Genomic DNA, 24,021 nt, shown 5'->3' on the forward strand with positions numbered 1-24,021 from the left:
CGCCCCCAAAACCATCCTGATGAAATTCCTCCCCCAACTCCGCCCCCACACCACACCTCCCTTGTGCCCACCCCACACTCTCCGGATGACTCCCTGGTCGAGAGGGAGGCAGGCGGTTGCTAAGCACTCACCCGCTCTTTCTCATAAAAATAAACTCCTTCTGGCTGGGAGACTCTGGATGAGATCCCCTCCTTTCCAGCCAAGAAAAAATTAAAAAGAAATTTAAAAAAGATCTCCCCCATGACATTTATTTGAACATCAGCGGTGCCAAAGCATGGGCCAATTCACCCAAGTCCAAATGGAGCCACGTGCCTCTTAACCTCAGCCCCAAGACCCTCTGTTCAAGTGTCCGGGCGGTTACTGAGCTGATTTATTTCTCCAGGCAGGAAATGGGGGTCCAGGCTGCCTCCCAAGCTTTTGGGGCTGGTCTTGGGGGAGGCCAGGATCTGGCAGAGGCTGGGCAGTGACCAAAATAGCCAGGCCGGTGGCCCTGCCCAGCACACACCTCCCTCTGAGTGCCAGGGAGGGTAGCCCAGAGGTCCCCCTCCGGTCCAGGACAAAACCTCAGCGGTTGGAGGATGAAATCCCTGAGATCCTCTCTCTGGCTTTCCTAGTGGGAGGGGGACCAGAACCTCCAGCTCAAAAGAGGAACCCCCAGAAAGAAGGGAAAGGTCTCGAGATGGATGCGTCCTGCCCTCCCTGCCCGCTGTCCACTTGGCTCCCAGCTGTCCCTCGGGGCCTGGATCCTGCCACTGAAGGCTGCTGGACGTTGGCACTGCCACCTGCACGCTGCACACAGGCAGCACCCTTGGAGCCATGTCGCCCTATCACCTCTACCCACTCAGCGCCTGCCCTGGAGAACCAGCTCTGGCTTTGTGGCCCTCTAGGCACCGGGGACACTCCCTCGGGTACAGTCGAGGGCACATGAGTGTCCGAAACCAGGGACCCAGAGACAGAGCCACACTCTGGGACACACACGTGCACAGCCAGGTACTCGGAGATAGTCACACACACACAGGTTCACACAGACACACTCCAGGACACACAAGAGCAAACATCTGAAGACACAGCCACACAGGTATCACAGACACACACCAGAACACAAACACGCACAGCCCAGGTCACAGAACAGCAGGCACACATTGGGACACACAAGTGCATGCTGCTGGGAACATGGAGAAACAGCCACCCTCAGAAACACACAGACACACACGGAGATACATGTAGACCCCCAGTGAGATCGAGACACCAGAACAGACACACAGAAACACACACACCTGGCTCCTGCACGAGAAGCCCGAGCCCCTTCGCCCGGGAAACAATAACAGCCCCGCGGGGGGACTGAGCGGGCGACCCTCCGTCCCTCCCTGGGTGGTGAAAGGGGCGCCGGAACGGGGTCCCTGGGCGGGGAGGAGGTCGGGGCTAGCTGGGGCGCGGGGATGGGGAGGGGGCTCCGCGCGCCCGGCTCCCTCTCCCTCGGTACCTGGGGCGGCCGCGGCGCTGCACTCGGCTGCGCTCGGTTCCGCTCACCGAGGGCTGCCAGCCGGCTCGATCTCTGGCCCGCGGGGTCCGCGCTCGGCGCTCCCTCTAGGCTGGGCTCGGCCTCTGAGCTCGCGGTCCTCGGGACTCGGCGCCGGCCAGCGAGCGGTGCTGCAGCCAGGACCCGAAGCTCGGCGCTGGCGGCGGCGCGGAGGAAGCGGTAATTTATAAGCGGCTTCTTCCTGACCTCGCGTGTCTGTTGTCTGAGCAGGCAGCTCTCAGCATCACCCATCCTGCTGGGTGGAAAAATACCAGCTTGGCCGGGGCGGGGGCGGGGCGGGGGCGGGGCCGGGGCGCGAGCCCCGCCCCACACGCGGACACACATACACACACACACGCACGCACACACACCGCACACGCACGCGCGCTCGGGCTCGGACACAAAGAGCCCGGGCTCGCCGAGCGCGCGTGCACACACCCTCATGCGGCGGGCGAGCACTCGGTCCCCTGCCTACCCCCTTAGAGCGCTCTTTTCGAGGAAGCCCTTTACTTCCAAACCCTGGAGCCAAGGAGTGCAGCGGGTCCTCAGCCCCCTCCTGTCTTCCGATTAGGAATGAGAGAGCTCACGACGCCTACTCGCTCCCTCCCAACACGAGCCACCAAGCTCACCACTCGGCACCCCCACCTGGCTCATGGGGTGGGGCCAGGGCTCCTTGAGTGGTGAGGTCTGAAGCACTCCACTGCATCTTCCTGGGCGGCATCCAGGTTCTCTGAGCCTCTGTATGCAGCCCCCAACCCCCCCCACCAAAACCAGGCACAGCCACGCCACCCTCCCGCCTCCCCCAGGCCAGAGGGTGACCTGAGAAAGTGATGTGAAACCACCCTGGCTTCTTGGCTTTGCCCTGGCTGGGTGACCTTGGGGGACTACTCAGGCTCTCTTCCTTACCTCAGTTTCCTCATCTGTAAAATGGAAATATGAATAATGGACTTTATCTTCTCTGGCTGCTATGAAGACCCAAGGTTAACAGTGCAAAGAGCTCAGAAGAGCTCCCGGCACATAAGTGCCAAGTGAGTGTCTATTTTTAAATGAAAATGGGGAATGTGGGACTTCCCTGGTGGCACAGTGGTTAAGAATCCGCCTGCCAATGCAGGTGACATGGGTTCGAGCCCTGGTCCGGGAAGATCCCACATGCAGAGGAGCAACTAAGCCCGTGCGCCACAACTACTGAGCCTATGCTCTGGAGCCCACAAGCCACAGCTACCGAGCCCAAGTGCCACAACTACTGAAGCCCGTGCGCCTAGAGCCAGTGCTCTGCAACAAGAGAAGCCACCACAGTGAGAAGCCCGTGCACCGCAATGAAGTGTAGCCCCCGCTTGTCGCAACTAGAGAAAGCCCGCGCGCAGCAAGGAAGACCCAACAGAGCCAAAAATAAATAAAATTTTTTAAAAATGGGGAATGTGCCATTATTCTTGTCCTTATTTGCATGAGCAGGTCCTCAGAGACCACGTTCCACATCCACACCCTGGCCAGGCCTGAGGGAAGTGCTGTGTGACTTCCAGCGTGCCCTTCCCCTCTCTGAGCCCAGTGCTGGTCTCTCACTTTCTCTCACTCTGTCTCTGCACCTGGGAGGCTGTGTGCAGAGAACCTTTTAGATTGAGGTTGAAGAAGAAATACCAAACAGGCCCCATAGAGAGCCATCCCCGTTGCCAGACCTGGCCCAGCCTGTATCCACCTCCTGAAAGCGCTGGGTAACACCCTCTTTGGAGCGGCCCCAGAAGGCATACAGGGATGCGAGGGGCAGGATTCCGTGGGTGACCCTTCATCTCTCCCCGGTTTCCTCACTGAGGCTCCTGCTCTCTGGCGCCATCTTGACTTTCTAGAGGCTCTGCCCCCACGGCAGCTCCAGCCAAGCCAGACACTGGCACATACCCTCCTGCACCTTCCTCCAGAGCCTTCCCTGCCCTTCTCTGCTGGCCCAGGCGCCCCTTCCTCCAGGAAGCACCGAGGGACCAGCAGTGCCTCTAGCACCCCAGCCACCCCGGGTGGCATCTACTCTGGGCACCTCAGCTCTCTCCTTTGAGTTCAGAGTACCTGCCGCCCTTTTACAGGTGAGGAAACCAAAGCTGGAGATCGAGCGACTGCGTCCCCACCCCTGTCCCCTTCTCCTGACGTGCGTGAGGCCCCCCCTGAGCTGAAGGAGCAGATGGCAAGCAAAAACTCCCCAGACCCCCTGTGTGTCACTGCACACAGCGCCAAGTGGCGGGTCACAGTGCAGGGAAGTGACCCTGGAGTTGAGGTTTGAACCACCAGGAGGCTGTGACTAAGCCCGAGGGTTGAGGGGAGGGGAGAGGGAGCGTGTTCCAGTCAGAGGAATCTGCTGTGCGTAGGCCTGCTGGCAGGAGTGGGGGGCCCTAAGCGAAGGTAACGTGGGCCTGAGCGCCGCAGGGAGTGAGCAAGGGCAGTGGAGGCCACTGGACCTGTGATGGGGAGTGGCATGTCCAGGGCTGCCATTTGGAAAGGCCTGTTGGATCGGCTGACCTCCAGGTGGGCCAGTGCAGTGCAGACGCTATCGGTGCAGCACCACGGATGAGGCCCCTTCAACCATCTGCTTTCTTCCTCTAGACCATCAACTCCACGAGAGACAGGACCTTGTCCTTTGTGCCTCCATCGAGACCTGGGCCTGGCACACAGCAGGTACTCAACAAATGTTCGTTGCATTTATTTTAACGAATACTTGTATGGCACTTAGCTACATGCTGGGCGCTGTACAATGCATTTAAATATCTTAACCTGCCGAATCCTTGCAACTACCCTGTGAGGTTGGTACTATTAATCTCCCCCATTTTACAGAAAGGAAAACTGAGCCACAGAGAAATTAAGTAACTTGCCCAAGGTCACTCAGCAGGCGATTTAGTTCCAGAGGCCACACTCTTAACTGAAGGGATTCTGGGGCCTTTAGTGGTTGCCAGACCACAACCCAACCCCAGAGGGCAGGAGAGGGAGAGGGAGAGGAGGAGGAGGAGGAAAGGCACCAGGAAATGCTCCAACCTCCACCCCAAGGCGAAGCAGCAAGAGGCAGAGAAGGGCCGGGTGAGGTGGGGAGAGCCAGCATGGAGGCCAGAGACCCCCAGGTTCCAACCCCCTTCTGCTGGGACTTGGGCCTGCATGCCGGCTCTCTGGGCCTCAGTTTCCTCATCCATAATAGGAGATCATAGTCCGGCCTCATTGAGTCATTGTGACAAGAGGTCTCAAACTTGCGGGGGCTGGTGCTTCTGCACTGAATCCGGCTCCCAGATGTACTTCTTTGGCCTCCACTGCGCTTTAAAATATTTCGAGTTAATTGCCGCGAATGAAAGTTTGGAAGAGTTGACATTTTACAGACTTGAATGTCTGCTTTCTCTGGAAAAGGTGGCAAGATGGAGCCACCTCAGGGCACTTACCTACTGTCACTTGGAGCCGAGAGGCATCAACCAGCCCCTCACATGGGGATGCGGCTCCCCAGGGGCAAGTCCCCACCCGGCCAGTTCCCTGCGGAGGGCTGAGTGTGAGACCCGGGTGTCCTTTGTGCACGTCCCTGTCTCCCTGCCACGGTGGGGTGTCTGAAGCTCCAGGACAAGGCTGTGAGCACCAAGGAAGTGAACATGTTGGCAGGAGGAGGGACCTTCAAGGAAACCCAGGCAGAGGTTTCCTTCAGAAGCCGCATCCTGGCCTGAAATTCCGTGGGGACTAACTCCTCCCATTCCAAGAACAGATATCGATTGCGGGGAGAGCTCACGGAAGGCCCTGGACTCAAAGGCAGTGAATGAGATTTTGAAAAGGCTGCTCGATGATGCTTTTCTCAGCAGCTGGCAATAATAACGTAAAATCGATCCAGGGCTTTGAACAAAACCCCTCGTCCCTTGCCAGGGAATAGTTCGTCTCAACCATCTATCAGGCGACCAATAAGAGTTGCTGAAATACTGCTAGGGTCCAGCCATGCTGGGCCATCTGGCCAGTGCAGGGAGGCCCTGGCACCAGCCCTCCCGAGGGTCGTCTGGCCGGCCTCCATGCCTCTCAGAACCTCATTCCCTGAAGAGAGGAAGGGATGGTGATGGAGTGGCCGAGTGGCCCCATCCTGGTCACTTTCTCCTGGGCACGGCCGTGTCCACATCTCTGGACGTGGACGGACAGATGGTGGCACCACAGAGGCTTTATCGGCACATCTAGCCTCAGGAATCTGCTTCCCGCCCACCCACCCTCCTCTGGTCTGTTGCCAAATCCCACCTTCATCTCTCAGGGGCTGTGTGACCCAGAGGGAATCGTGTAACCTCTCTGTGCCTCAATTTCCCCATTTGTAAAACCAGACTGGTCAGCCCCCCTATGCCATGTTGTTGTGAGGAGTAAGTGGAGACTCACACAGAGCGCTGCACACAGTCTAGCCTTTGGTTAACCGGACGCTCGCCCACCCTCCCGCCTGCGTGTCTTGGGCTTTTCTACATCCTGGCCTTCACCCACGCCTTTCCCTCCCCCATGCTGTTCCTTCCCACAAAGCACTTTGCCCATTGCCCTCCAGCAGCCTGGATCTCAGCCCGACTGGGAGCACCCAGTAGGCAGGGGTCCCTGGCAGTGCCCAGCACAAGGCCGGAGCACAGAGGAGCCCAGGAAGCCCTTGCCTTGAGGTGGTGGTCTGTGGGTGGCAGGCCGTCAGGGTGCCCTTCCCCCTCTCCCTTGGTGGGAACAGCAAATCTGCCCCAGGGAAGGGGACAGTGTCAGTGCAGGAGACAAACCTGTGGGGAGGGAACACGTGCGCCTGTGTATTCACTCACCACGCAGCTCAGCTGTCCAGGTCCTCAGCTCCCCAGGCCAGGCCACCCTCATCTCCCTCTGGTGACTGCAGGTCTCCTCCCTGTGTCCCCTCCTGCCCGGCCCATCTCCACTCGGCAGCTGGAGGGATCCAGGACTCTCCTCCATGGCTGGTGAGGCAGGAATGGCACAGAGGCTGCAGAAAACAGTTCAGCAATTTCTCATAAGGTTAAAAATCCACTTAAACGATCTGCCAGCAATTCTATGCCTCGGCATTGACCGAAGAGAAATGAAAACAGACGCCCACGCAGGACTGTACAAGCATGTGAACGGCAGCACTATTCCCAAGAACCAAAAGACGGAACATCCACAGGAGGACTGCAAAATAGACAAACAGATGGAGGACTCCTGAGATGCCCCAAGCCAGGGGCGATCGCCGAAACACCAGGCACCACAGACCACCGTTTAAATGGCCATCTATATGGACTCTAAATCAGGAGTGCGAATCTATGGTCTTGGAAATAGGAGCAGTGGTTGCCCCTGGGGCGGCGGAGGGGCTGGCTGGAAGGACCACCTTCTGGGTTGGAATGGTGCCATCTCCTGATCTGGTGAAGCCCCCTCAGGTGTGTACATCTGCAAACACCCATACACGTTAGATCTGAACGTATCACTCAATGCGATGAATACCTCAGTAAAAATCAAATGGAAGAGCCCCAGAGCCCCTGAGCTCTTCCTGCTTTGAACCAGCCCACGCACTGCCCGCTGGCCCCATGCCCACACTCCTCACAGCCTCTGAGACCCCCCCCCGCACCCCGCTCTGTTACTCACCTCTTCCTCCCCTCCAGCCACACACACAGCCCTTCAGGCTTCCCTCAAACCCCAGACTCCTTCGCTCAGGGTCTTCGCTGGCTGCTCCCCGTCCCGGAATACTTTCCCCCCAGCCCTTCCCGGACTGGCTCCTTCACATCATTTAGGCCAATGTCTCCTCCCTGGTTATATTTTCACCCTGACTCAGAGAACCATGTCAGTGTACCTTGATCGCTTTTATGTCCACCTGTTCATATCTGCTTCCACATCTGGGCTGCCCGCTTCGCACGGCAGGGCTGAGTTAGCTGGGTCCCAGGGCCTAGAGCAGTGCCTGGCCCTTGGTAGGTGCCCCCAGACCTCTGCTGAACGAATGAATGGGACCGCAGCCGCCTACAGATGCCTCGCCACCCCTGTGCTGGGTACCCCCTCCTACACACTCAGGTCCACAAACTGTAAAACTAACCGTTTGTGTAGCTAGAGTTAAAGCCCCTCCCTCCCCCATCTTCAAGACTGTGCATTCAACCCCACATGGAAGCCCCTCCCCGGAGAGAACTGGATCCAAGCACCGAGGGGTCTTTAATGGCTCTGTAGCCCTGAGGGTCTCTGCTTCTCAGTGCCTCGGTCTCCCCATCTGTGGCATGAATGGCTAGCCAAGGTGACCTAAGTCGGATCCCCAACTGCGAAGTGCATACAGTCTCCTGGGAACGGGCTCACAGGCAGATTCGACGGCACCGTCCGGCATGGGGCCTGACGCTCTGAATTTCTGATGTGCTCAGATGCCCCTGCTCCCCAGACCATGCTTGGAGTCATAAGAGTACAGAGGGGAGGCTCTCAAAGTGTGGCCCCCAGACCAGCAGCAGTGCCTGGGAACCTGTGAGGAATGCCCGGTCCCAGGCCCCGCCCAGCCCTCCCGAATCTGGAATTCTGGGTCAGGGCCAGCAATCATGTCTCCCCAGCCCTCCGACGGGCACTGCCGTGAGCAGATCCCCATCACCCGGGAAGCTTAAACAATCTTTCTATCTGGGTCCCACCCTCCCTCCAAAATCCTCATTTAATAGGAAATGAGGCTTTTTTTTTTTTTTTTAAATGACGTTCTCCAGGCAATCTGAATGTCTCGTCAGAGTGGAGGATCCTTGACCCAGAGGGTGCTGGGTCTCTGGGAGCATCACCATCTCTCAGACATACCCAGGCAGGCCTAATTCCTCTGCATTCCTGCCTAGGCCTCTCGCTGGCTGCCTTCTTATATTTGGTTATTTTTCCCTCCCTCCCCAAACACAACAATTCAAAATATTCCCAGCTCCCAGACAATAAACAAAGCTGAGGAGGCAAGCTCCCTGACTGTTTTGTTCCCGCTTATGGCCTGATCCAAGACTGGCCTGATTGGGCCCTCAGGACTGGTCATCTGAGCCAGACGGGGTGGGCCCCTGGCATGCCAGCCGCCCCAGCTCCACTCCTGGAATCCCAGAATCCGTCAGCTCTAGGTGACCCCAGGCGCCCTCCGTGGCCACTTCTCCGGGGAAATGGAGGCTCAGAAAGGACAAGTGATTTGTCCCAGGACACACAGCAGTGCCGAGAAGGCCCCTCTTCTCTGTGATTTCTGGATGTAGGGCAGATGTGTGGGCTCTGGGGGTCAGAGAGACGTGTGTTCAGTTCTAGGCTCTGCCCCTTACCAGCTGTGACCTTAGGCAAGGGACCAGTCCCTGACTGAACCTCGGTTTGTCCATCTGTAAAATGAGGATGGCACTAGAGCCCCTTCCAGGGTTACTGTGAAGGTCAGGGCTTGTACAAGGTGAGTCCTTATAATGATTCCATCATTCTGATTATTTTTGCCATGTTGACAAAGCCAGCTGGCATGAGCAAGTGAGAAGACCATGTGGAGGACAGTGGGAAAGGGGTATATAGGAGGTTATCTGTCAGATCTCAGATGCCTGACCTGGGGTAAGAGGCTCGTTTTAGAGGATGGGAAGGGAAGAGACAGGTCTAGGTCTAGGTTACCAAGGGGGATCCTAGTCAGGCCCTGGGGTAGGAGAGAAGCCAATGCCCTTCTTGTGCAAGTGGGGAAACCGAGGCAGTGAGGGCGGAGGTGGCTGCCACATGGGCCCTGAACCTGGTCTCCAGGGGTGTTATCGCTTGTGCTTAGACGCTATTTGCTGTTTTTAAGCCTGGTCTTCTCCACTTGTGTATAGAAAGCCTTGGGCCCAGCACATTCCTTAATTTGACAAATTCATTGTCCTCTATGGGTCGGGAGTTGAGAAAACAGAGATGACACCAGGCCATTCCTCACACTGGTGGGGCTTCCCCCAGGCTTCAAAGAGACCCACATGTATCTGTCTTGATATTGACAAATTACACATCAAGCTACTGCGCTGTTAACTAGAAGCTATCCTGCTCTCTCACCTTGGCAGGTGTATTTTCATGGCGAGCCAGGGGCCAGGTTTGAATGAAAATTTCTCAGTCTCCTTCGAGTTCTATACCTCAAGTGGGGGCAGGGGAGAACCCGTCCTCCGCCTGTGGCCATGGCTGGTGGCCCCCCTCACCCCTCTCCTGCCACCCCTGGCTCCGCCCTCGCCCTTGAGCAGCTTTGCACACTCACCTATATGGACAACCCGGCCTCCCATTCCAGCTCAGCCACACCCGCACTCCCTCGCGGAGCCACGCTTGTCCACCCTTGGGCTTGGTGCACACCGTGGACCTCTCCACCCTCAGGTGGATGGATGGGGGAGGGGCTGACAGTGGAGCACTCGGGGCTGGGGTACTGTAGCGTGCCGGCTCTGTATGTACACCTCCCTTTGACCCTGCAGAACCCTCATTCTGGGGGAAGGTGTGCAGCAGGGGAGGGTCCCAGAGAGGTCCTCTGAGGTGTATGCCCCTCTGTCTGGGGCAGGAACAGTATGGCCTGCACACAGTTGATGGGAAGATGAAATGGGTTAATGCAGGAACAGGACTCGGCTCATAAAAAGGCACAATTAGCGTTATGGCTGGTGATGTTGATAACTCCCATGGCAGTTGAGGTTTGGCAGAGAAAGCAGGAGCTTGCAGCCTGGCAGGTGGAGAAAATCAGTGTTTACTGAGCTTCTGCCATGTGCCAGGCGCTGAGTCAAACGCTCATAGACATGACCTCAGAGGAAGGGACCCATTTCACAGATGAGGAAACTGAGGCTCAGAGATGATGAGCCACCCACCCAAGGCCACACAGTGGAGCTGGGATTTGAACTCAAGTGTATCAGATTCTATGTTCTAAGCCTTGCTCCTTCACAGGAGCCATAGCAGGCAATGGAAGCTAAGAGATGAAGAGAGAGAAGCAGAGGGAGAGGGAAGAGGGTGGCCACCTGGTCAGATGAGGGGGAAGGAGATGCCTGGTTTGGGGATGGGCCCCATGACCTCCATTGTTTAGCATGTGACTATATGTAACAGGACAAGGACAGCTGCCTGCATCGACCCTGATTTTCGATACGGACAGTCTAATGAAGCAAGAAGTAAAAAAATCTTGTGATCATCACTTGAATTATAACCCTCGGTGTGAGCCAAGTTTTGCTCAGGTCCAATTGCCTTGAAGCATAGTAATAATTCTGCATGGCCTTCACTTGGCTACAACTGCTATGGGATTAGGACACACAGGCTGAGTCTGCTTGCTTGGCCTTCAGAGCTTATTGCCCCTACTCTGTGTCCCTGTGCTTGGTCCATGGCCACCTGAGCATGACCCGGGGCTGCTGGATGGGACCAAGAAGTCTCTCACATGTAATTTCCTGGAAAGCACATAGGAGTTCGGTTCAAATCCAACCTTGGCCACCAACACTGTGTGACCTTGGGCAAATCACTGAAGCTTTCTGGGCCTCAGTTTCCTCAAACATAAGAGGAGGATGGGCTTGGTGGGGGATGGCCACTCCTGAAATCCTAATCATTGGACACATCTCAGGATGAGACATTTTCGGGTAATAAGGGGGTTTTCTCTCTTCAATTCTCATTTTCTCCCTCTGATACATGGAGAGGTCTCTGCTGGGGGCTTGTGTGTCTTCAATGCCCTCTGTCACCTGTTCATCTTCTTTTCCAACAAAGATATCCCCAGATCAGAGCCGTCAGGCAACTTCCTCCCGCTAGATTAGCCAGTTTTCATTGTCTTTACTTTTAAGGCACCTACTATTTATGGAAAGGATCGTGGTCTTCCATTTCTAGCAGCGATGGGAGATTTACTTTTTAGCAAAATGTGTGCTTTTTAGCAAAATGTGTTGTTTAAAAACGAGTCTGTTTGAAGGAAAAAAATTAAATGAGTAATGATTTAGGAGGTATATTAGTTTCCTGAGGTTGCTGTAACAAAGTACCACAAACTGGATGGCTTAAAAACCACTAAAATGTTTTCTTTCACATTTCTGGAGGCCAGAAGTCTGAGATCAAGGTGTCAGCAGGGCTGTGCTCCCTCTGAGGCTCTGGGCAGAAACCTTTCTTGCCACTTCCTAGCTTCTGGTTGTTCCCATCAATCTCTGCCGTTTCTTGGTTTGCCGCTGTATTGCTCCCATCTCTGCTTCGGGGGTCACCTGGCCTTCTTTCCATGTGTCTCTGAGCTCACATGGCCACCCTCATCTGCAGCCAAATATCCCTCTTCTTCTTCCTCTTTTTTTTTTTTTTAATGTATTTATTTATTTATTTAGCCTGCACCGGGTCTTAGTTGCAGCATGCAGGCTTCTTAGTTGTGGCGTGCGGGACCTTTAGTTGCGGCATGCATGTGGGACCTAGTTCCTTGACCAGGTATGGAACCGGGCTCCCTGCATTGGGAGCGTGGAGTCTTACCCACTGGACCACCAGGGAAGTCCCCAAATTTCCCTCTTCTTATAAGGACCCTGGTCACATTGGATAAAGGCCACCCTAATGTCCTCATCTTAAACTTGATGACATCTGCACAGACTCTATTTCTGAATAAGGTACTGGGGGTTAGGATTTCAACGTATCTGTTTTGGGGACATAGTTCAACCCATAAGTGAGTTGTAGCAAAAGAAAAACTTGTACAGGGAGACCTACTTGACAAAGATTTGGGGAACTCTGCCCAGGACAAAGGAGCACAGGAAAGGGAGCCAGGGGGCCAGGGTCCTGCCCCAGCCCTGCCCTCGTGACTGGGGGCACCTTGGGCAATCCCATCATCCCTCTCTGAGCCTCGGTTCCCTGGGGTTTTCAAACTGGGTTCCTCAGAGTCCCAAGGGGACCTGGGGAGGGTTGGTGGCGAAGGTCAAAGGGGGCAGGACCCCAGATCCCCTACATCACCGTCACTTTGCTCCAACCATTACAAGGACGTGGCAAAATATTTTGTTTGACAAAAAGCCAGCAAAATAACTTAAAAACACTTAAAACCCATTGGGTTATCGGATTGTGGGACGCCTCCCAGCCCGACACATGCTGATTTGATTTGATTTGATTTTTTATAAATTTATTTATTTATTTATTTATGGCTGCGTTGGGTCTTCGTTGCTTCTCACGGGCTTTCTCTAGTTGTGGCGAGTGGGGGCTACTCTTTGTTGCGGTGCGCGGGCTTCTCATTGTGGTGGCTTCTCTTGTTGCGGAGCACGGGCTCTAGGCACATGGGCTTCAGTAGTTGTGGCACGTGGGCTCAGTAGTTGTGGCTCGCGGGCTCTAGGACGCAGGCTCAGTAGTTGTGGCGCACGGGCTTAGTTGCTCTGCGGCATGTGGGATCTTCCTGGACCAGGGCTCGAACCCGTGTGCCCTGCATTGGCAGGCGGATTCTTAACCACTGTACCACCAGGGAAGTCCCCACGTGCTGATTTTAATTTATTCCCCTCCTCTGGCCTTGCTGCTCCCTCTTCTCTGGGGAGAAAGAGCCTCTTTGCACAGATTTCGCCCTCAGGAAGGTCCCGGTCTCAAATCTCCCCCCCTTATCCCCACCAAAGAAGAACCCAAGGAGGCAGCTCGCCCTTGCTCCAGCCCACCCGGGACCTTTCAGTTCCCTTAACTTGCTGTTGAGTGTCTTCCTGCCTTGAGGAGTTGGTGCCCACTGTCCCCTCTGCTGGGAACCTTCTTCCTCCCCTTTCTTACCCAGTCAGTTTGCTCAAGCTTGGTCCCGCCCTCGGAGAAGTCTTCCCTGACCCTCCTAAACCAGCGAAGCCCCTTCCCTGTTTTATAATCTCTAGAATACGGTTCATCCCTGCCTATGCATCAGACTCACCTTGGAAGCGTTTTTTAAATGCTGTTCCCCAGGACCCACTTCCTGAAACTTGATTCCTTTGGTCTGGTGTCAGGCCCAAGAATCTGCATTTTAACCTGCTCCCCACCTCATTCTAATGCGCAGCCAAGACTGAGAGCTGCTGAGTAATAATTACGATGATCCAAAGAATCCCTTATCTGTGCTTCTCATAGCCAACAATTTGTTGAAAAATGAAATTGAAAAAAAAAAAAAAACTGATTTAGTGGGAAAACTTGAAATTCTATGAAGCTGTCTGGAAACTTGAGCCCAGGTGCCTTTTGTTTTTTTTTTTTTTTTTAAATTTTATTTATTTAGTTGTTTATTTATTTATGGCTGTGTTGGGTCTTCGTTTCCGTGCGAGGGCTTTCTCTAGTTGTGGCAGGCGGGGGCCACTCTTCATCGCGGTGCACGGGCCTCTCACTATCACGGCCTCTCTTGTTGCGGAGCACAGGCTCCAGACGTGCAGGCTCAGTAATTGTGGCTCACGGGCCCAGTCGCTCCGCGGCATGTGGGATCTTCCCAGACCGGGGCTCAAACCCGTGTCCCCTGCATTGGCAGGCAGATTCTCAACCACTGCGCCACCAGGGAAGCCCCCAGGTGCCTTGAATAGTCAAGCTCCACCATAGAAAAATCAGTCTGATGGATGGGGGCTGCTCTAGCCCCGAGGGGTGACGTGTACTATGTGGTATATGCATCACATCGCTTTTCTAATCCCCAGTCACATTGGGACTCGGGCCTTGGAGAGAGGACTGAGGGCCCTTAGGCTAGAGTTGGTGATGGCTACCATTTCTGGACAACGTTGCATCTGCCCAGCCCAGACAGAAGCACTTTATGTGCTTGTCTTCCTGAATCTCTGTCACCTTCTTGTGAGGAAAGCATCATCTTCAATCCCATTTTACAGAGGAGGAAACCGAGGCCCAGAGAGAGCAGCAGCTTGCCCAAAGCCTGACCCTTACTGGGAAGCAGGAAGGCTGGGCTCTACACAGGCAGGCTCCAAAGCCTCATTTTTCTCAGCCTTGGCCCTTAGGACACCCCCAGGGGAAACACCGAGGGCTCTTGTCAGTGGCACCTGTGTGCCCTGCTAGTCTGGGCAGGAACCATTGCCGGTCATCGGATGCCTGGGCCTGGCACATGCTGGCTACTCAGATTCCCAGTGGGCTGGGCCAGCAAGGCTGGAGCCAGGCAGTCGGGTGGGGAGGCCACTGTGCTCCCCTCCCTTGGAGGGAGGCCTGCACTTGGAGCGGCGCCCTGCTGCTTTGGCCACCCTTCAAACCTCAGGGACGGATTTAGTGTCCTTAATCCTCCTCTTGAGTCAAGCGCCTGCTTGTCACCGGCCTGCCTGGGACCCCTCTGAACAGCTTCTTCGGTGAGGCCTGCCTTTCCGAGCTCGAAGGCCCACAGGTCTGGGTCTGTGGGAGGGTCAGTGGGCTGGAGTCCACCCGGCTGTTTTGTCACTACCAGCCTCCTTTGTAAAATGAAGACTGTCTCCGCAGCAGATTGGAAGATGACCTTGATGCTTTGCAGTCCTCCCCATTAAGAGGTGGGGTCTGCTGCTACCGCCGTGATGCGGGGCTGCCCTGTGACTTGCTCAGGCTAACAGAATGCAGTGGGAGTGACGAAGTGCCGGTTTCAAGTCTGGGCCACGAGAGGCCTTGCAGCTTCTGCTCTTGCTGTCTCAGAACCTTTCCCCTGCCACGTGAAAAAGCCCAGCTAGCCCACTGGTGGATGAGAGACCATGTGGAGAAGCCCACCAGCTGACCATAGACTCAGGCCAGCAGAGAACCACCCAGCTGAGCCAAGCCCAAATTGCTAACCCATGGGATTGTGAGCCAAATAAGTCGCTACTATTTTAAGCCACTTAGTTTCCAGATGTTTGTTACGCAGCTAGAGCTAACTAATACCTCCTCTTCCAATCCTCTTTGGCTGGGGAGGAGTAAGGAACACTTTGGACAGTGCCTGCCACAGAGAGGAGGCCCACTAAGTGCTGGTCTTCTCCTGCTCCTGTGTCAAAGGTGAAAGAAAGAAGGTGAGGCCTCTTGTGGGGTTGGTGATTTTTACCACCAATTTTATCTCACCTGAGATTGGTTCCCTTCTCCATGTCTTAGTTATAGAGGGTCTCCTGTTGGTGGCTTGGGCTTAGGTACCCTTCAGGCCCTTCTTGACTAGTGTTTTAGATCCCAGGGAATCCATGGGAACACCCAGGAGAGAGCATGTTGAGAGAGAAGGGAACTCCAGCCTTGAAGGAGTGGACCTCAGAAGAGGAGCTCATAAAGGGGCCTGAAGACGAGTGGGGGGATTGAGGGAAGAGGGCATGTCCTGGAAGCCCAGGGAAGAGCATGGGAATCATGAAGGAGGAGGAGGGGTTAACTGAGTCAGTGGAAGAGGACTGACAGTGACAACTGGATGTGTCCACCTGGAGGCCAGCCATCAATGGCCCTGAAGATGGGATTCCGTGGAGTGCAGGGGATGGAAGTCTGGGCACAGTGGCTCAGGGAGTGAGCTGGTGAGCAAGGGAAGGCATGCAGTGTGGACATATTATGTTCCCAAATATTCTCTTACGTATGCATTTCTTCAGTTCCACTAGGAGTACCTCCTATGCCCCGAGGGTCTGGGGGATACGGAAGTAAACAATCAGTACAGTCTACATCTTCAAGAAACATGAGATCCATGAGAAGACACAGAGACCATGGACGAATGAATAAATGAACCAATGAATGAGTGAAATCTTCTTGGGTAAATGCCCCCAAGGCCTAGCCTTTCACCCCAGCATAGCACTGGGGCCCAGCACACAGGCTCTGGGGTAGGACAGCCCCAGCTCTCATACGTCCAAGCTGTGTGACCTTGGGCAAATGACCTCACCTCTCTGGGCTATGGCCTCTTCACCTGTGCAGTGGAGCTGTGGTAGCTTCAGGCTCTTTGGTGAGAAGGAGCAGGGGGGCCTCGAGGAGGGAGGGCTCAGTGATCAGCACGTGGGTGGGAGAGGCTCCCCTTGGCTGGCGGATCCCCCAGGGAGCTGTGAGTTTGATCTTTTTGTTTTTGTGAAACACACCTGACCAGCTGAATGCCTGTTTTTTTTTGTTTGTTTTTTTTAAGAAGGGGAAAAGAAAATGGGGGAAGGGTTGTGTGTGGAGCGGAGGAAGGACGGTGAGGGGCAGGAGGGACACGGGACAGGGTAACGGTGGCGGGAAGGCTCCTGAGCCCTGCCCTAGTGCAGCTCCTATTCTCAGCTCTCCGACCGCGTTAGTTCATTTAATCCTCACGGAAGCCCAGTGAGGCAGGTGCTGTGATCATCTGCACTTTGCCAACAGGGAAATGAAGCAATCCACCCCATGTGACAGAACCTGGGAGGAGAGCAGGACTGGAATCCTGGCGGCCTGATTCCAGAGCGGTTGGGGAAGGGGGTGGCTGTCTGAGCAGACAGAGCCTGGGATCAGGAGCCCGCAGCCTTGGGTTGGGGCCCGGAACTGCCACAGACTTGCTGTGGGACCCTGGCCCTCTTCGGACCTTGGTTACCCTATCTGTGCCAGAAAGGGGCTAAGCCCAGCCATCTTGAATTCCTAGAGGGTCCCCTCTCTTGGCCTCTTCCTGATCTTCACTGGGGCTTAAATGCCCCACCCAGTCAGCCCCCTGCCGCGTCAGTCCCTGTCCCCAGGCCATGGGGATGTAATGCCAAGGCCCGTTCCTGACTCAGGCCCTGCCTCCTGCCCGGCCTCTGCCAGAACCCTCCTCACTGGCTCACTTCCACTTGAGCCCCCAGGGAAAAGCCAACTCACATGTCACTCTCTTGCTAAAGAACCTTCAGGGGCTCCTTATTGCCCTTCGAATGATCAAATCCCTCAGCCCAGCCCTCAAGTTCTCACAAGCCTACCTCTCCACCAGGACTGCCAGCTGCCTCCCCTAAACTCTTCTGACCAGCCACATGAAAGGATTCTCTTTCCTTTAGGCTTTTCCCACTGTTATGCCTTTGCTTGAGCAGCCCCTCTGTGGGTCCATCCCCCCATTCCCCAGGCCAAGCAGAGGGCTCCTTCTGAATTAGGGGACAGAGCTTGGTAATTTGTCTCACCATTGTGCATTTTGCGCAATTACTCCTGAGCTCCTTGAGGCTGGGGGCAGAGTCTGGCCCTCTTTGTACCCCCTGCACCCCTGCACCACCTCCCCAGGCTCACGGGGAGGATGGAACAGTGGTGGGCTCTCAGCCCAAGAAGCCACAGGAGATAAGCCTCAGTGGAATCCCAGTGTCCTAACAGGGGACTATCAGGCAGCAGAGACTTAGCATCTAGGCCTCCAAACCTGAGCGAACCTGAGAAGCCGGCAAGCCCCCCCATCCTGCACCCAAAGCATCTCAGAAGATGCCAGCCAGAGGCTTACCTGAGGCCGTTGTTGCCAACGGTGGTTCTGCTGCGAAGAGCTGTACGCTGTGCCAACTTCCATGATGGATAGAACTGCACCGGTCAGCAGTGGAAGGGAATCCTCAGCTCCCTGCCGGCTCCAGGTACTTCTTCCAAGTGGGAGGTTTCCTTGAGACCAAAATTGCTGTGTCCCGGGGTTGGCAGGAGGCGCCTGGCACCGAGCCTGTCTTCTTGGCCTCCAGGAGGCTCAGATCCCTCTGCCTGGCCCGAGGGCAGAGGCACTTTCAGGAGGGAGCCCGGGCTGGGAGATGAGGCTGGGACAGAGGCAGGGATGGGGACCCGAGAGGTGGCCCAGAGGTGGGCTGGAGGTGGGTGAGGTCATCAGAGGCCACTGCAGGTCCCGGGACCCCTTGAACTGGGCTCGCCTGACTCAGTGGGGCTTCAGGCAGGCGGTCACAGGGCAGCTGGGGCAAAGGCCCCGATTTCCAGGACACCGCGGCCAGGCCCCTTCCCTAGCTGTGTGTGGTGGATGAGGCTTTTCAAATAACGCGACCCTCGCAGGGGGCTGCAGGAATTCAGCGCGACGAGAAGCAAGTGCAGTTCTCAGTACAGGGCCCAGGGCAGGGGAGGCCCCCATGAGCAGGCGCTGTTAGAACTTCAGTCCTCGTGAGAGCCCCACAAGGCGGGGGCACTGCAGATGCCACTTCACAGATGAGGCCCAACCCCCCGGAAGTCGAGACTTTCTCCCCAAAGCAGTGGCCCCCGATTGTCCTCTCCAGGTGCGCAGCTCTGCGCCAGCCTCCTCCACAGTCTCCTGGCCTCCATCTCGCCCCTCCAGTCCTCCTCTCTCAGCTCGCTCTGCAAGGCTCGGCCCCCAGAACCTTCGGTGGCTCCCCGCTACCTGCAGAACAAAGAACAGCCCCTCCTTTGGTGCTCCAGGAGGCCTTGACATCTGGCCACACCCTCCTCCCAGCTCTCCCCCTCCATCCTTGGTGCCCAGATGTGCCCTGTGCTCTGCCCCTCCTTGCCCTGGTCACTCTGTTCCCTCCATCTGACACTTTGCCCAGTCCCTGCTGAACCCCCTCCATTCTCCAGGCACCATCGAGGGCCACCCCCTCCGGGAAGCCTGCTGCATTTCCCAGTCCCATGGAACCCCCAGCCCCTGGACGTCCGTGACATTTTTCCCACCCTGCCCTTGCAGCCTCTGTACTTACAGGGGATTTGGAGTTGGACCAGCCAAGACTAAGTAAGTCATTCTGCCTCTCTGATCCTCCATTTGCCCGTCTGTAAAATGGGACTTGAGACTACCAGCTGCTCCCTTGGCCTGTTGGAAGAATGAAAGGAAGGCACAGATGCAAAATGAGCTTTGTCATCTCCAAGTTCCAGACATGTGGGAGAACCACCCTGGCGTGGTCTCCCCGGTAGCCACCCCCTGCGGCCAAGAGGACTCTGCTTTAGGGGGAGGGAGCACCAGCCTTCCCATTGCCCATGGCCAGTGACAGGTCTGGGGTGGGTGTGCCACCAGTTTCTGGCCAATAAAACGTAAGAGAGAGTCTGCTGAGGGGCTTTCGGGAAAGGTTTTCCTCATGGAGAGAAGAGAAGGACACCTCACTGTTCAGGGGAGGAAGTTGTTGCCCCGTCTCTCGCAGCTGAGGGCACTTGGTAACTGGAGCTGGAGCCGTCTTCCGTGTCCATGAGGGAAGGTGTCTCTGACATGCTGAGGAAGGTGTCATCGCCGAGGGTGGGAAGTCAGAAAGTGCTGGGGTTCCTGGGACAGCACTGAGCTACTGAGTCCCCCTGGGATCAGAGCTGAGACCTGAGTGACAAGAGCCAGACGTGTGGCAATTGAGGGGAAGGGTGTTGCAGGCACAGGGAACAGCCAGTGCAAAGGCCCAGGCAGGAAGGAGCTTGGTGTATTCTGGACCAATGTGTGTGCGTGTGTGCGTGTGCGTGTGTGCATGTGTGTGCGTGTGTGCGTGTGTGCATGTGCATGTGTGTGCTTGTGCGTGTGCGCGTGTGCTTGTGCGTGTGTGTGTGCGTGTGTGTGCGTGTGTGCGTGTGCATGTGCATGTGTGTGCTTGTGCGTGTGCGCATGTGCTTGTGCGTGTGTGCGTGTGTGCGTGTGTGCATGTGCATGTGTGTGCTTGTGCGTGTGCACGTGTGCTTGTGCGTGTGTGTGCGTGTGTGCGTGTGTGCATGTGCATGTGTGTGCTTGTGCGTGTGCGCGTGTGCTTGTGCGTGTGTGTGCGCGTGTGTGTGCGTGTGTGCGTGTGTGCATGTGTGTGCTTGTGCGGGTGCGCGTGTGCTTGTGCGTGTGTGTGTGTGCGTGTGTGCGTGTGTGCATGTGCATGTGTGTGCTTGTGCGTGTGCGCGTGTGCTTGTGCGTGTGTGTGTGCGTGTGTGGCTGGAGCAGGGAGAGTGAGGGGGAGAGTGACAGGGGATGAGATCAGGGATGGCAGGGGCAGGATGACACAGGACCACACAGGCCACAGCCAGACCTTTAGATTTTATTCATTGTACCCCAACTTTTATTATAAAAATGTCCTAAAATTTGAAACATTTGAAAGAATATAGAATAAACACTCATATATTCCACCTAGGTTCAACCACTAGGTTGTTTTTTTTTTTTAATATTTATTTATTTCTTTTGGCTGCACTGGGTCTTAGTCGCAGCATGCAAACGCTTAGTTGAGGCTTACATGCGGGATCTAGTTCCCCGACCAGGGATAGAAACCTGGGCCCCCTGCACTGGGAGCACAGAGCCTTACCCACTGGACCACCAGGGAAGTCCCACAACCACTGTTAATATCTTGGCATATTTGCCTTATCTTCACATAGGTGTGCTTTTTTCTTTTTCTTTCTTTCTTTTTTTTTTTTGGCTTGCAGGATCTTAGTTGTCCAAGCAGGGACTGAACCCGGGCCACAGCAGTGAATGCCGGGAATTCTAACCACTAGGCCACCGGGGAACTCGCCCCCCTGCCGCCCGCCACACACACGCACTTTCATTTTCCTCTTAGCATTTGAAGAAAACTTGAGAACTCTATGCCTTCTGACTCCTGAATACTTGATCATATGTCTCCTGAGAGCGAGGACGCTCCTCTGCATAAGTACGTTACCATTATTACTAGAGAAAATTAAAATGATTCCCTAATTCTCAATCCATACTCAAGTTGACCCCGAATGTCTCATGTGGCTGGGTCTTCCCTCCTTCCTTCTTTTCTTTCCTGGACCCAGGATCTAATGAAGGATTACATGTCGCACTTGACGACTATGTCAAATTCTTTTAAGCTAGAACAGTCTCCCACCTGCTTCCCCTGACACTGACTTTGTAAAAAGTTTATTCATTCGATTGCCTTATTAAATTGAGGTTTGTCGCACATTCAGTGAACAGATCTTCAGGATGCAGCTTGGTGAATCTGTACACATACAATCACCACCCAGATCAAGATAGAGAACATTCCCACTCTCCCAGAAGGTTCCCTTCACTCTTCCAGGCGATCCCCACCCCGCCCAAGGCAGCCAAGGATCCATCCATCGCTGCAGGCCGGTTCGGGTGTCCTGGAGCTCTGTGGACATGGGGCCAGACAGCGTTCTTGGGCAGGGCTGCTTCTACTCAGCCTGACACCCGCGGGAAGTGCCAGGATGCAGGCACCTCAGCTCTGGGCGGAACACACTTTACACACTTTCCTGTTGTCCTGTCGGGGGGCGTTTGGGGTGTGTCTGGCGACACTGAGTATGGGGTCCAGGACAGCTGTGGTGTCTGCCGGTTTCCTCGTGGTGTCACCTAATGTGTCCTCATGTCGTATGAACCAAAACGCCTCGAATTCACCAAGTCAAGATTTTGCAGGTAGGGCTGTGCCTCGCATATCACATCCCACCCAGAGATGCCCAGGATGGCAGGTGGTCCCACCGTCTGTGATCTCAGGTGGGTCAGGTAGTGGCCCCAGAGCTTTCCACCGTTAAGGTAAGTTTTCGTTTTTCTGTCAGGGTCAGTGGAGGGTTTTGAGCAAGAGAGTGACGTGGTCTGATTTACGTTTGTAAAGACCACTTTGAGTTCCATTTGGAGGAGAAGAGACTGCAGGGGGCAAGGACAGAGCACGGAGACCAGTGAGGGGGCTACTGCAACAGTCCAGGCGAGTGAGCAGTGCTACAGCGGTGGGAGTGGAGGGGATGGTTGTGTCTGCAGCCCCTGCACGGACTGGGCCCTCCTTCAATGTCGGCTGGTCGGGGCTGAGCTCCCAGAGGGCAGAGGCTCACGCATCTCTGCGTGACCAGCACCCATTGCCCAGCTTGGGGCCTGGCAGAGAGGACATCCTAGTCATACCTGGGTGTGCCTGAATTTGGGGAAACTGTGACTTTTGTTTTTGTTTTTTGTTTTAAGATTTTTTTTTTTTAAAAGAGATTGGAGTTTATTTATTTATTTATTTATTTATTTATTTATTTTTGGCTGTGTTGGGTCTTCGTTTCGGTGCGAGGGCTTTCTCTAGTTGCGGCAAGTGGGGGCCACTCTTCATCGCGGTGCGCGGGCCTCTCACTATCGCGGCCTCTCTTGTTGCGGAGCACAGGCTCCAGACGCGCAGGCTCAGCAGTTGTGGCTCACGGGCCTAGTTGCTCTGCGGCATGTGGGATCTTCCCAGACCAGGGCTCGAACCCGTGTCCCCTGCATTGGCAGGCAGATTCTCAACCACTGCGCCACCAGGGAAGCCCTAAGATTTTTTTTTTGATGTGGACTATTTTTAAAGTCTAATATTGTTTCTGTTTCACGTTTTGGTTTTTTGGCCGTGAGGCATGTGGGATCTTAGCTCCCCGACCAGGCATCCAACCCGCACCCCCTGCATTGGAAGGTGAAGTCTTAACCACTGGACTGCGAGGGAAGTCCTGACTTTTGGGGTTTGATGCTGCAAAAAAACAAAAACAAAAACAAAAAACCCCAAAAGACAGAACAAGAGTCTGACCTGGTTACCCAGCAGGCCTTGCAGCAGTTCTGATTAATAACACTCTCAAGTCCTCCGCCCCGGACATCAGGGAGGCCTCTCTGCTTTTGGGGAGCTCCATTCACATTGCCCCAGAGGGACAAACAGTGTTGACAACAGTCAGATCTGCCTCCTGGCGACAGAAAGTTCCCAGCTGAGGCCTGGGACAGAGAGCTCTCCCAGCCTCCTCAGGCCTCAGGCTCATGCCTCCCCACCATGGTCCAGGGTGGGAGGGTCAGGCCCCTGCCTGTCATCTGTACCTGGCAAGTCATCTCCCAGTGCCCTGGGGGCGGCTCCTGCATGAATCCTTCTGGTCCAAGGTTGCCTGTGTCAGTTACCCATCACTGTGTAACACATTACCCCAAACAACAACAAACATTGGTTACAGGTCGTGTTTTCTGTGGGTCAGGAATTCAGAAGTGGCTTAGCTGGGTGCTCTGGTCTAGGGGGGTGTCTCTCATGAGATCGCTGTCATCAGAAGGCTTGATTGGGCCTGGAGGCCCTGCTTTCCCAGTGGTCGACTCACAGGGCCAGCTGTCGGTGCTGGCTGCTGGTGGGAGGCCTCGGGCCCTCTGCAAGGGCTGCTGCCCTCATGGCAGCTGCCTCCCCCCAAGTAGGACGGAAGCTGCAACGCTGTGTGACTCAACCACGGAAGTCACACACCGTCATTTCTGCAATATCCTATGGGTTACACAGCCCTGCTTGGTGGGAGGGGCTGCACAAGGGTGTGACTATCAGGAGGAGAGAATCTCTGGGACCTATGTTGGAGGCACGCAGGCAGTCGATTGCAATTAACAGGGAAGAACTTCTGTCTATTTGCCCACCCTCCAGTCATCCTGTGTGCCAGGCCCTGTGCTAGGCCTTGGTGTGCAGGGGTGAGGTAAGCAGTGAAAGAACTCCATCCATTCAGAGGGTTCATTAGGTGGGCAAGCCCTGTGGGCCACGCAGGATGAACAAGCTGCCGAACCTGGACAGAGCCTCCTTAGCCAGGGCCTCGCACACCAGCCAAGGCCTCACATACACAGCCGATGTGTCAGGAGTACTGGGACAAAGGGCAAAAGGACCTAGGAGAGAGAGAAAGCTCCCGGCCCAGCAATCAGGGAAGGCCCCAGGAGGAGGTGGTGTTTGAGCTGGTGTGGACGTCCAGGAGAACTAGGCAGGTGGGGGACAGTGTCACACAGTGGTCAGGGCAGATGGGGGGCTCAAGCCCATGCCTCCTGAGACACACTCCCCAACTCCTACTTGACAGAAAGCAATTGTTCACACACTGTGTTGTGTGCCATGGCCTGAGCTGGCCACTGGGATCCAGCAGTGGATGAAACAGCCCTCACAGTGCTTCAAAGTATGGTCCTGTGTCAGGGACAGGGTCTGGAGATGCCCTTGAGATGATTACTAGTAGTAAAAGTAGCTCTATTCCGGTCAAGCAATGTCCACCCATCATCT

General features: G+C 55.3%; 1 protein-coding gene across 3 annotated transcripts in view; it reads right to left on the minus strand.

Moving 5' to 3' along the window:
* The window catches only part of SLC6A6 (solute carrier family 6 member 6), an 80,017-nt gene extending 78,276 nt beyond the window's left edge, over positions 1-1,741 (minus strand). For 2 of the 3 annotated variants that reach the window (XM_061197321.1, XM_061197319.1), the window contains exon 1: positions 1,484-1,623. The gene's annotated coding sequence lies outside the window, so the exon portion shown is untranslated. Of the gene's footprint in view, positions 1-1,483 lie in introns of all 3 variants that reach the window. The other variant, XM_061197322.1, reaches the window with a different exon arrangement.
* Between the last annotated feature and the right edge of the window lie 22,280 nt (positions 1,742-24,021).

Source organism: Eubalaena glacialis, chromosome 7, assembly GCF_028564815.1.
Source record: "Eubalaena glacialis isolate mEubGla1 chromosome 7, mEubGla1.1.hap2.+ XY, whole genome shotgun sequence".
In the NCBI taxonomy this organism is placed as follows: Eukaryota; Metazoa; Chordata; class Mammalia; order Artiodactyla; family Balaenidae; genus Eubalaena; species Eubalaena glacialis.